Raw genomic sequence first — 13,892 nt, forward strand, 5'->3', positions numbered from 1 at the left:
CAAAATTCTGAGCCATATAAATACAATTAAATTGGGTAATTTTTTACAATGCACATTTTAGAATATCTGTTCAACTCAGTATACCTCGAACTTCACTGTTTAAGAACTCTTTCAACTAGAACGGCTTTTATATGGAATACACTTCTCGAGAACGTTTTTTCAAATGGATTTAACCTCCAGCGATTCAAATCCAATGTGAATCACTACTTTCGCACAGGCATCGCTCTAGGAGCGCCTTCAGGATTTTCCAGTAGTGCTTGTGTTGTTTTGCCCTTTAAAAAAAGATATAAGGTCTGCAAAGCTGGCTAACGTACAATTCAAGACAACAGCAAGAAATTTTCTAGCTGGTAGACCATATTATAGCCTACATGAGTATTTTAATGAATCATAAAACAAGTGTATTCCATTTTATAATCATTGTATTCTTACTTGTTTTATTCAAACTTATATCATTTTTTTATGATTTCAACAATAAAGTGCCGCCAGATGAACAAAAAACAAATTGCGTAAATATTTTTAATGAAAATAACGGAATTACATTCACACAATTCAACTAACAATGGAGCAAAAAATTTTAATTAACGTAACTAATAACTAATTATTGAAATGTTTCGATTCAGTGCAACAATTAATTCAACTCATATTCTAGTAGCCTCTACTAATCCACCACGTATTTCGATACATGTGTCGTAGCGCTTACGAATGTTTCTGATTACGTTCCTTAGTTCTTGAGGGCTAATATCTGCACATACCTGTCGAATTCTTGCACAAAGTTCATTTCTATCTCTTGAGCAGTTTCTGTAAACCTTTTGTGTGAGAAGTCCTCAGAGAAAAAAGTCCAAAACTGTGAGGTCTGGAGATCTGGGTGGCCACTCTATAAACGAACTACCACGGCCTATCCATCGGTTTGGAAAATGTTCGTTAAGACATTGCCTCACAGCTCTGGCATAATGAACTGAACACCCATCTAACTGGACAATTAAATTTGATCGTTCATTGATTGGCAGCTCGTGAATAGCATCCCAAAACTCTGTGTTTAAAAATTCTAGAAACCTCTGCGCATTGATGTTTTCCTCAGAAAAGAAAGGACCAATAATTCGTTCGTTCAATATCCCACACCAGACGTTGATTTTTTGGGAAAACTGGCTTTTACAGTTTATTACCCAGTTAGGATTATCCGCTGCCCAATAGCGACAATTCTGTTATGACTCTACTCCATTTGTAGTGAAAGTGGCTTCGTCGGTATATAAAATATTTTTTAGGAAATTTCTATTGTTTAAATATTCCCCTTGGGCCCATAAACAATATTCCAGGCGTCTTGCTTCGTCGCCTTCTTGAAGTGTGTGTAAAAATTTTGGCTTGAAAGGTTTAATATTCTTCGCCTTGAGACATCTCTGAATAGTTTCTCGTGGAATATTCAAGTGGCATTCCTTATACTGGCATTAGGATTATTTCCAAAATAATTTAAAATTATTTGATCATTCCTGTCATTCCTGTTTCGTCTTTGTACAGGATTACTTTTTAACATAATTTTTGATATTGCACCAATTTCATTGAATATTTTATTTATTTTATTTACCGTATGGCAGCTAATACGAAGACGATCTGGATTTCTCTCATTAAATACTCTACAAACCTCTCTAGCACTTCTAACGTCATCTCCCGAAAGGCGTACAATTTCAATTTTCTCTCTTACGCTCAATCTTGCAGCCATGACACAAAATAATTCGAAGAACTGGGTGAATATTGTTGACAATAGTACAATAAAATATTTCACAAGTGTCAAACTGTAATATCATTTCCATGGCAACTAAGATTTAAATTGAAATATAAGGTCTTAGTTTTAGTTAAATTGCGTGAAAATTCGAATGTAATTCCGTTATTTTCATTAAAAATATTTACGCTATTTGTTTTTTTTTCTTCTGGCGACACTTCATTGCTGAAATCATAGAAAAAATATTCTCATGGCTATATCTGTTGGTATAGGGTGTTTTTTGTGACTGTTAGCTGTTTGAGTTTTCGAATTTTTGAGTTGTCATAACTTTGTTAATAATGAATATTTTTTTATGAACTTTTGGTCACACCTGTTTAGAGGCACTCTGAATTCAGTGGCGTAGTGATTTTTTCAATAAAAAATCCCGATTTTCCACTAAGAAAAAATATCGTAGTATGCCCTGAAACTTTGATAAACATTTCAAATTTTGTCCCAAGGTAGACCTTCTAATAAAAATTATTAAAATCGGTTTAAAACTTCAAATTTTAGGGGGTGTTTCCATTAAAAAATGGGTCACACTGTATACACCTTTAGTTACATACTTGTGATGCACTGTTTCGAACCTTTGGTGCAGTAACGAATATTACTGGAGTTAGGAAAATACGCCAGTAATATTCATTAGTCATGTTTATATTTATACTCACAAATCTTTGTAAATGGGATGAGAAATCTTCTGACAATAAACTATACATTGATTTCATTTGATTTGAAAAAAAACATATATTTTCTTTAAACATTTGACAAGTTATTTATATAATTCATGAGTATTCTGACAAATAGAGTGTTGGAAAAATAAAAGTGTTTCTAATTTATAATTCAATACTTGTTAAACTGGATATATGCTCTTTCCTGATAATTAGTAGAACAAGAAAGAAAGTATTTTCCATCTCAGAACGAAAAGAAAACACATATTAATGATATATTTCCAAAATACAAATCATGAAATTATAAAACAACAACAAAAATTAATAGGCGTTCCGGAACGACTTCATTGATTCCAGTGGCGCATTTGCTTTTTCATCTGCAGGAAAACCCGAAAACTGGTTTATTTTGGGCAAAAAACCCAAGAGACATTTTTTGTTAAGAATGAAACAGGCTATGGGAAATAAATTTTCAAATGGTAAACAAATAATAAGACAAAAAATTACATTGGAAATAAATTTTAGGGGTTGCGTTTTCCACCCCTTGAAAGCATGCGGTAAATCAAATAAATTACTGGCTAAGTGTCTTTTTGGTAGTGCAAAACGTCAGGTTAATTTCAATATTGTATCTTTTTTAGTGCTTGTGAAAAAAATTGTTATACAAATTTTATGTACCCCCTTTAAGGGGATGTATCTTAACAAGGGATGCTCCAATGAAGTTTCCTTATATGAAAGATCCTATCTTTTTTTCGATGAGGAATCACCTCCTCAAATGTATTACACTTATTTAGTTACACCCTGTATAAAACAATAAACAATCTCAACTTCAATAGTGAAATTAATTCACAACAACTACCACAACCAACTTCTGTAACTTCGACTCAGCTGATTTTAGTATTGAAAAAAAATACAAGGAAAACTATACTACACTTCTAAATTGATTAACGTTAGGGGTCCCTATATGGCATAACCCCAACACCTCTAACCAACAATCTAAACATGCTTAAAGCTGAAACTGTGAGCTTATGTTCGTGACGAGTGAAATTTGAACAAAACCCTTGTTTTTTGATCATACCTCGTATATTATGCAGGCGAACCTGACAACAGCGCAGACATGCATTTTGTTTTATCGTATCGGTGGCGTGGCGAGGCCGAGGCCTACTCGGACTGATAATCCAAAGTTGTTTTCGACTTTTGTTATTTTTAGTCGCAGAACGATCCTGTGGTCCTCCGTTGTTGCTGAGAGAAGTCTTTGCACTTGCAGATATGCGAGATTTTTTTATTTCTCTTTGGGGTGAACCCGCGGTCGTCGAACTGTAACATTTTTTTCCTTTGTAACCTCGACATAATTTCATTCGAACTAAACGGAGTACATGTAGCTAGTAACATGGTAACGATTCGGTATGGTTTCTACGGTTTTTGGGTTCAGCACTGAAATAGTCACAGATTGTTTTGAAAAATTACTTTTTTTTGCTCCAAAACTTTCTATTTTATTTCTCCATTGTCAGATTTTACACCTGTTTATATTTTTAGACAGTGGAAGGGAGAACTATGTCAGTAACGTTCGAACGAAGAACTATAAAACTGAAGAAGACATGCATACAACTATTAACTATTACTGGCGCAAACCGATTCAGATTCACCCGGTATAACCAATACTCCCTCCTTGTATCAATCTTGTATCTTTGTATCGATCTTTTTTGTGTATTTTCACCTTCCACAACCTGAAAATATGAAATTCATAATGGAGAACTTCATACAGGTGTAAAAAGAGCAAACTTCTACTAAGTTCACCCCGATGAGTTCTGCGTAAAATCAAAATATTTTTCACAAATAAAAACGTTTTATTCATCAATAACTAGTCGTATTTAACAATTTTGCCTATCAAAAAAAAGCTAAAAAATAATACAATACTTATCTTAATGTTTCGGAGGCCAAACTCTCATCCGTCTTCAGAAATTGACAACAATTCAAATATATACGCAGTTATTCCTTTGGCGAATAATGAAAAAGACGAAAAAGATAACAAAATTTGGTAACAACTATCTGTTTGGTGGCTTGGTTTTCGTGAGGCTGCTATATAGTGTTACCGGATCTGAAGCAGGTTCTGATGTTGTACTTGGAACCAATTCTTTTTATCATCTCCGATAATCCTCTGATGTAGGGAAGTGCACGCACTGGTTGCGAGGCTTCTGCTGACTTTGGCTAGAAGACAGCAGGAGCCTCGCAAGGAAGATAAGCCGTCACAACCAGTGCTTGCACTTCCCTACATCAGAGGAGTATCGGAGAGGATAAGAATTGGTTCCAAGTACAACATCAGAACCTGCTTCAGATCCGGTAACACTATCCGTAGCAGCCCTCACGAAAACCAGGCCACCAAACGCGGACTGCGATTCCAAGAATTGCATTTACCGGAAACCCTGTGAGTGCGGAAAATCCTATATTAGTGAAACTAAGAGGTCATTGCATGTTCGCATTGCCAAGCACAAGAAACACACACAGCGAGGGAAAACCAGCAAATCAGGAATAGCAGACCATGTTTGGACCCATCAACACAACATTGAGTGCTCCCAAGCTGAGATCTTGCACAGAGAGGCACATTGGTTCAGGAGAAAATTCAAGGAAGCCGCATACATGTTGTCCAACAAAGTATTCAGCCAAGCTAGCGTAGAGATACGCAGCATATGGAAACTCATCATCAAGCGAAAAATGGCCAACTCCCGCCAGAACGGTCATCTCCCATGGAACCAGTGAAGCGGAAAATGGAAAGCGGGGATAAGTGAAAGTACTCGAACGACCTATAAATAGTCATCTCTCGGAGGAATCAGTCCAGTCATCACCCGAAGACGATTGCGTAGAAACTAACAATCGAAACGTCGTGAACTAACGTGACTTGGAATCTCTCCACTTTTTCATTTTTATTTTCTTTCTTTTTTCATTTCTTTTTTTTAAATTTATTTCGTTGTTCTATTTTTACTTGTATTTTATTTCACTATTATTTCATTTCAGGTTTATTTTGGTTAATATAATTGTTATTTTCAGCTACTCATTTTCAATTCTTCTTTTTAAGTTGTTTCAGGGATTTCAAATCATTTTATACAGTGCTAGTCAAAAGTCCCCTCCCCCCCTCGTATCTTTTGAACGGGTATACTTCTAATAATGAAATTTGGAGGGTGGAAATAAACGGATGTAGGCTTCTTAACTGGTCATAACAGGTGACGCAATAGTCATAAATGACGTCACAAGGCCACTGTGACCAAAAATTTTAAATGGGACCCTATGGCAAGTGACAGCTCGTTTGAAAGGTATTGAAAATACCTATTCAGTCATACCAATTTTGTTTGGGTTTCGGCTGATTTTGATTGATAAATTGAAGAAATACGAAAATTATAGTTTCGCATTTAATTAATAAAGATTTAAGAACCAGTTCTTATAATAAGTGTTCAAAATGTGCTCCATCTATTTCCTGGCAGTAATGCATCCTATTGCTAAACTCTTGTCGTACTCGTCCCAGTGTGTCAGCGGAAATTGCCCTACATTCTTCAACAATTCGTTGTTTCAGAATGGCAATACTGTCAGGTGCTGTAGCGTAAACCTTAGATTTCAAGTACCCCCATAGAAAAAAATCTAATGGTGTAAGGTCCGGTGACCGAGCTGGCCATTCGATCGAACCTCGTCGTCCAATCCATCTACCACGATATTCTTCATCTAGGTAACGTCTTACTGCACCGTAATAGTGTGCAGGAGCACCATCTTGTTGAAACGTTATTTCCAAGTTGTCGAATTCATCTGGATTATCTTCTAGAATTTCAAGAATTAACGCCTCAATATCAGTTTGTAACATCTCCAGATACAATTCACCGGTTAAGTTAGCATTGAGAAAAAGAGGCCCAACTATGTGGTTTCCCGAAATACCTGCCCAAACATTTACTTTTTCTGGAAATTGAGTATGTTTTTCACGAAAGATGTGAGGATTTGTGTCACTCCAATACCTCACATTTTGAGTGTTAACATTTCCATTGAGAAAGAAAGTACTTTCGTCACTAAAACAAATTGTCTGTATGTAGCCTGGTTGTTGGTTCATTTTATCGGACATAGTTTCACAGAATTCTAGTCTTCGGTCGGGGTCATCATCTGAAAGTTGGTGCACCATTTTTAATTTGTATGGATGAAATTTGTTTTTAGCCAACACCCTATGTACTGTCCTTTGACTGACTTCACAGATAGACGCAACTTGGGCTGTGGAAGAAGTAGGGTTCACTACCATTTCTCCAAGTATGTCAATTTTTTTGTCATCACTAATTGTTGGTCGACCAGATCGTTTGGCATCTTGAACACTACCTGATGCTTCAAACTTCCGAAGAAGCTCCCTCAAATAAACCCTCGATATAGGGCGATCGGGGTACCTCTCATTAAACAGTCGTTCCGCTGCATGGAAATTGTTTCTACATTCACCAATTATTAAGATAGCTGCTACTTTGTCGGCTACAGTACGTACCATTTTGCCTATGTAAACACTTAAACGTCTCGTTAAACAATAGCTTAGGTAAATTTTCAAGGTATAAACACTTTTGACAAGTAGATAATTCAAACACGTCAACCTTTTTGACAATGAACCAGAGGCGTACTTTAAAATCTTTATTAATTAAATGCGAAACAATAATTTTCGTATTTCTTCAATTTATCAATCAAAATCAGCCGAAACCCAAACAAAATTGGTATGACTGAATAGGTATTTTCAATACCTTTCAAACGAGCTGTCACTTGCCATAGGGTCCCATTTAAAATTTTTGGTCACACTGGCCTTGTGACGTCATTTATGACTATTGCGTCACCTGTTATGACCAGTTAAGAAGTCTACATCCGTTTATTTCCACCCTCCAAATTTCATTATTATAAGTATACCCGTTCCAAAGATACGAGGGGTGGAGGGGACTTTTGACTAGCACTGTATAGTAGACAATGGAAGTCCGAACTAGTGAAATTCTGCATATATATATTTGAATTTTTTGTCCATTTCTGAAGGCGGAGACAGATTTTGGTCTCCGAAACGTTAAGATAAGTATTGTATTATTTCTTAACAATTTTTTTGATAGACAAAATTGTTGAATGCGACAAGTTACTGATAAATAACACATTTTTCTGTGTGAAATATAATATGATTTTATGCAATAACTATACTGAAAAGTTTGCCCTTTCTACACTTGTATAAAATTCTTAATTTAAATTTTCATATTTTTCATATTGCCAAAAAAGAAATTTCCTCCACAAAAAATTACTTTCGTTCAATATAGTGGAATTTTAGTGGTTCAAATGGTATCACAATTTGGTCTGATTGGATAAAAAATGTCTTTCGTATGCATTTCCAATTTTATAGATCCCCAACCTTGTAATTTCAAATAAAATACAGAATATATAAATATGTTTTTAGAATTAAATACAAAATACTGTGAAGTAGGAAAGGTTTTTGCATTCTACTTCTCCATCTTTGTACAAGAAATGTGGGAATAATTTTTCATCTAAAGGTTACTTCTCTGCATGATCCACACTGTATAAAGCCAAATTAATTGCCCCTAAAAATATACCCCTTTCATTTTGAATAAATGTTTATGGTCGCACTTCTCGGAAATTTTGTGTGTAGTTATTTTTCATACCAGATGATTTGGCATCAAATTTGATACTCTTTACAAATAATTTGCATGACAGAACAACAACTGCCGGGTCAGCTAGTTTTTTAAAAGTTTGAATGAAATCTCAAATCACTGATACGACTTGTATGTAGGTACTCATCAATTTTGATTAATGCATAGGTCGTTTCAAAAGTTTTGTCCGTTATAATGTCTGTGTTTTTGTAGCTTCATATCTCAATAAATATTTATTTCACAGTGTCTTGTCACATACTAATCGATAGAGAATTTTGTACTCCATACATTGAGGCTGTTAATTTTTTTCCAAATTCCAATGTTTTGCCCCTTTTCAGCTCATTACTTTATGATGTCGTTGAACAATTGTAGGCCAATGTTGCTTTACGAATTGAAAGTAAACCAAACCGCTGCCGAAACAGCCCGAAAAATTAACCAGGCATTTGGGAATGCTAGTGTTAGATGTTGATTTGCGGAACTTCGTTCCGAAGATTACAGCCTAGAAAATGAGCCCGAAGTGGTCGACCTACCCTAATCCAGGACGAGGCTTTGAGGATCCTGGAGGAGACTGACCCATTACGGTGATCAATTCGTTTCTCAGGAACGGAAAATCTGTTCCTAATTGGTGACAGACGATTGTAATATTAATTTTTTGTATTACAAGCCTTGCTATAATAACAAGTGATTTTCTTAAAAGTAAATACTACGTATTTTATCACGAACAAAGCTACTAATTTTATGATTATCGCGAGTGGGTTCACTTGTTCTTCATTGTACAAGGTCAGGTAGTGTATGATTTCTATTCTATTTATATCATTCATGTCGAGAGATAAGATAACATGAGATAGAATTTCATGGAAATTATAATTTGATACAAAGAGACATATAATGCATTTTATTCGAAATGCAAAAAAATACTAAGCTTGCGTTTTTTAAATTTTAAAGTCAAGTAAGAACAAATCGCATACATTAAATGCATACAACTGAATATTTTTTTAGGCTGGATGTTTGTTTCAGCTCTACACGGAAAAAAAAGATTTGTTGAATGAAATAAAATTCACTTCATTCAAAGAAATAAAAGTGTCATATATGCACGACAAAATATTTTGTTGGTGCAAGTAAAAAGAATTCTTGACTCCTAACTATTTCTTCAAGCATATGTTCATTGTATCAAACAAATATTTCATTGAAACAATCGCATCCATTAGTTATTTCAATTCAAAGAAGAATTGAATTCAAGTAATATTTTGTCTAATTGATAGCGAGAATGATTTAGAGTAATTCGAATATTCTATTGAACAAACAAAATTTAAAGATGGGTGAAATATTGGATCTGATTGAAATAATCAAATGTATTTTCTATTTGAATAAAAGTTATGTTGAAGAAACATAATATATCTGCAGGATGATGAAGAACCTTGCTTGTTTTGATAATGGGAAAATTTCCACTGAAGTAATGATTTTGTTGAACAAATAATGAATAGTAGTTGAACGAACAATGTTTATACCTCATTGTGAGTATCTTTCTGATAGAGTAAAGCATTTCGAAAGTTCAAAATAAGTATGAATAAGGATGTACCAAATGAAATAAAGTTACAAATCAAAATCCTTCCCTCAGTTCTACTGAAAATTACTTTTCTCTTCTCCAAAACTTCAATATGTTTTTTGAATTTGTAGATAAAAAGCATTACGTATAGTTTTAGTATATTGAGAAAATTACTTTTCAGCAGAATCAGAAATACAGAGTCAGTGATTGAATTTACATGAATCTCCAATCAAAATAGATCAAGTTATTGAATAATTGTGAGAATATATTATAGTTTGTTCAACAACCCGATTTCTCAATACATCAAATACACTTTGTATCATTTTCTCAACTGGATTATTGATCTACTTACGTATCACGATTTTTAAATCAGCTGCTGATGGGAGTCTTGCGGATAATATTTCATATTCAATACTGATTATGTAAATGCCATGGAAAATTGTTCAACGTGAGAATGAGCAAAATATAAATAAAAATCGAGAAATTTTAGTACCAAATTTATTCAAACAATCAATAAATTATAATAGACTTCTACAAATTTCAAATGAAAATATAAATTTTTCACAAATGGTTAATCCTAATATGAAACATTAACATTTTATTATTTATTATTATTATTGGTGATATCTACTAAAAAACAATTAGAGTTGATTTCGAAACCTTTCACTGAAGTAATGATCTAAAATGAAAGAGAACAGAGATTAGTGATAGTCTACATTTTCGCAATAATACTATTGGATCAATTTCTATTAACAAGCTTAGATATTATCCCATAGAAATATAAAAATATAATATTTTTTTTTTGTACACATCCAATTTAACAAAAGGAGATACCCTTATTTTTTGATAATAGGAAAAAACAATGACTTACTTCATCACAGATGATTAGAAATATGACTGTGATGACAAAATTTACCTAGGTCTCCAATCGTAACTTTCAGGCCTTCAAATCTATTAAATTTAAGAATTCTAGCATTCAATTACTTAGGTATAGACCTGAATAATAATAAGTATCTACAGCAAATCGCAAAAATATATAGTTATTTGAGAAAACTGAATATGTTTTTGATTGTAATGGTATACATATTTATTATTAAAGTTATGAATGAAAGACATACCTCTGTTATATATGAGTCTTAATTTATTCCATCAATTGCTTCCTTGATTGAATATTTTTTTTTGCCAATTGGGGGAGTCATTTCTTTCATTTCTTCATCAGTGAGCCTTTTAGCTATGTCTAAGGTTACATCATTTTCTGTCTGAAAAGTATGTGTTTTAAGTATATTATTAGGAGATAAATAATATATGTATTTTTTTACCTTTGAAAATGCCAATTAGGTCATTTAATTCCAAGTTATTAAGAAATTCCTCCATGTCTAAAAATAAAAGAGATTATATTGCAATTATATCCAATACATGCTATTCATAATTATTTCAAAATATGGAATGAAAGAAAGTATATTATCAACATACCTGTGAAAACACTGAAAAACTTCAATCCACGTATAATCAAAAAGAAACTGTAAACCTCTTCGTCATTTCCTTGAAAAACACAAAACACATTGTTAATTCTTATTCCATTCGTGATTAGTTTACGGTTCTTGCGAAAATGCAAATGGTGCCGACCGGCACTCTATTCCTTAGAAGTATTTCAACTATATCATTTCTTTAAAGGAAACAATTCAATTTTTCAAACCAACAAATAATAAAAATGTTGAAATGAAATTATCCATAATCTTGAAATTATTTCCAAAATTAGTTAAAGGTATTGAAATGTATTGTTGAAGTGAAAATAAATATTCAGTTGATTCAATTATATATTAGTGTCAAAACAGCACCCCATAGTGTTAAACTGAATTGGAAAGTTTTCATTCAACAGACGTACTTTTGATTTGATGAAATTATATTGTTTGACTCAACCGAATTATTTTGAGAACTCAATAAATGTTATCCTTGAAATGATTCACAATTCATTTGACTAAGTAAAAGACCTCTTGAATTGAAATATCAGAGAAATTAAAATGAGAATTTCATTTTGTCTCCGCAAAATTATCATCTAATCAATGCAATACACACGTCGTTTGGAATGAATGATATTTAATCAAAGTGATGAAATAAATTAGACTAAATAAATTTCTTTGAAGTAACAAATCTTTTTTTTCCGTGTAATAATCCATCAACTTGTGCTTCTGAAGTCACAGAAGTTCTTCTATCATTCATGGTTGCATATATTCCTTTTTCAATAAAACCTTCTAACGACAAACTATGGTTTAACAAAAATTGCCAGATGGTGGCGCTAATATCCTATTGCCGAAAACCGAACAAGGTTTCTTGTTGCTCGCAAAAGCTGCAAACTTAGGATAAATGAAAGCAAAAAACTTCACAATCCCAATCCCAACGGGAATATACATTACAATGACGTTCATAACATCAAAATGGAAGCATTTATTCAACTCATGATAAATTCAATCTCAACTATAGTTTGCTCAGTATTGTCTGGGAGTAAAAGAATTTCGAGAATGCAAACATGTCGCTACATCAAAGAAAGCAACATAGTCGTCTCAAGCAAATAGCACTGCAATTCACCCACAAAATCATTGAGATATTTCTACCCTCTATATCTCCTGAGGACGCCGCTAACGAACCATTAAAATAAGGATATGCGACAAAGAATGCGAAAATACCGCCAAAAGAACCGCTCGATGTTTTTTCTGATATTACGTTTAAGATTATATTAATAGACGTCGGACTGGGGGTATTAATATAAATTTTCCATTGATATATTCTGTATGATAAGAAGATAATTAAAATATGGTGACAAATTTATATTTAAAATTGTTTTTTATTATTGTTATTATTGTTACCTTCTACAGATCTATAAAATAGTCAGAATATTATATTTACAAATAAATACAAATGTAGAAAGGGCAAAAAGTTACTGCATTTGATAAATTAGCTTTTTGAAAAAAAATATTTGAGCGAATACGTGACTCAATGCGCCGACGTCTAGACGCATGCGTAATGTCTGCAGGTAGACATATTGAATATTTACTATGATTTCTACCTGTTGTGTGTTTTGTTATTAATAAATTAGTTTTGTTTATTACCCTTTAGTCGTTTAATGCAGGTACTAACTATAAAATAACAATAAATCCACTTTGCATTCATGACGATGTATCTCTGTAGTTGTTCCTAAAATAATTTTTTTCTGCGAACTGATTTATTTTGGGCAAAAAATCCAAGAAACATTTTTTGTTTAGAATGAAACAAGCTATCGGAAATAAATTTTTAAATGGTAAACAAATAATAAGTCAAAAAGTTACATTGGAAATAAATTTTAGGGGTTGCGTTTTCCACCCCTTACAAATATGGGGTAAACCAAATAAATTTCTGGCTAAGTGTCTTTTTGATAGTACAAAACGTCAGGTTGATTTCAATATTGTAACTTCTTCAGTGCTTGTGAAAAAAATTGTTAAACAAATTTTATGTACCCCCTTTAAGGGGCTGTATCTTAACAAGGGATGCTCCAATGAAGTTTCTCTATATGAAAGATCCTTTTTTTTTGATGAGGAATCACCTCCTCAAATGTTTTACACTTATTTAGTTACACCCTGTATATATATATATATATATATATATATATATATATATATATATATATATATATATATATATATATATATATATATATATATATCTCAGGTAAACTCAGGTAAAACTTAACAACATTTAAATAGTAGGTAGTAGAGGGTTTATGGACTACTCTATCTCTGAACACGTAACGAATACCATTTTACCAGTATGGTAAGAAGTGAGTTGAGCAAGGTCAACAAACTTCTGAACTCGTAACAGCACACTTTGATAATGACAAATGAGATTTTGTCGAAACGTCGGTGAAATTAGAGATAATATCACATACACGGATCAAATACCCGGAAAAACCAGTTCAGCATATTCCTATCCGTGAAAACTTCGGATTTCATATATATATATATATATATATATATGTATATATATATATGTATATATATATGTATATATATATATATGTATATATATATATATGTATATATATATATATATATATATATATATATATATATATATATATATATATATATATATATATATATGTACCAAGTGTACCAAGTGTACCAAGTGTACACTTTTTGTTTCAGGTAATCCCACAAGAAAAGAAAAAGTCTAAAGGCATCAAGTCGGGTGATCTAGGTGGCCAATAATGTTCCCAGTTACGTCCAATAACTTTGCCTCTGAACATTTGTTGAAGA

General features: G+C 32.7%; 1 long non-coding RNA gene across 2 annotated transcripts; it reads right to left on the reverse strand.

Moving 5' to 3' along the window:
- Positions 1-10,154: 10,154 nt before the first annotated feature.
- LOC141481802 (uncharacterized) lies at positions 10,155-11,568 on the reverse strand. Of its 2 annotated transcripts, none has more exons than XR_012465186.1 (4): positions 11,077-11,568; positions 10,923-10,979; positions 10,722-10,858; positions 10,155-10,282 (listed from the first exon to the last, which is right to left on the reverse strand). It is a non-coding gene; the product is annotated as an uncharacterized lncRNA (long non-coding RNA). The 2 variants fall into 2 exon arrangements; XR_012465187.1 differs by having other exon boundaries at positions 10,722-10,862.
- Positions 11,569-13,892: the final 2,324 nt, after the last annotated feature.

Source organism: Leptinotarsa decemlineata, unplaced genomic scaffold, assembly GCF_025532065.1.
Source record: "Leptinotarsa decemlineata unplaced genomic scaffold, Ldec_3_MD MMD2_tig00000505_RagTag_RagTag, whole genome shotgun sequence".
Classification (NCBI taxonomy): Eukaryota; Metazoa; Arthropoda; class Insecta; order Coleoptera; family Chrysomelidae; genus Leptinotarsa; species Leptinotarsa decemlineata.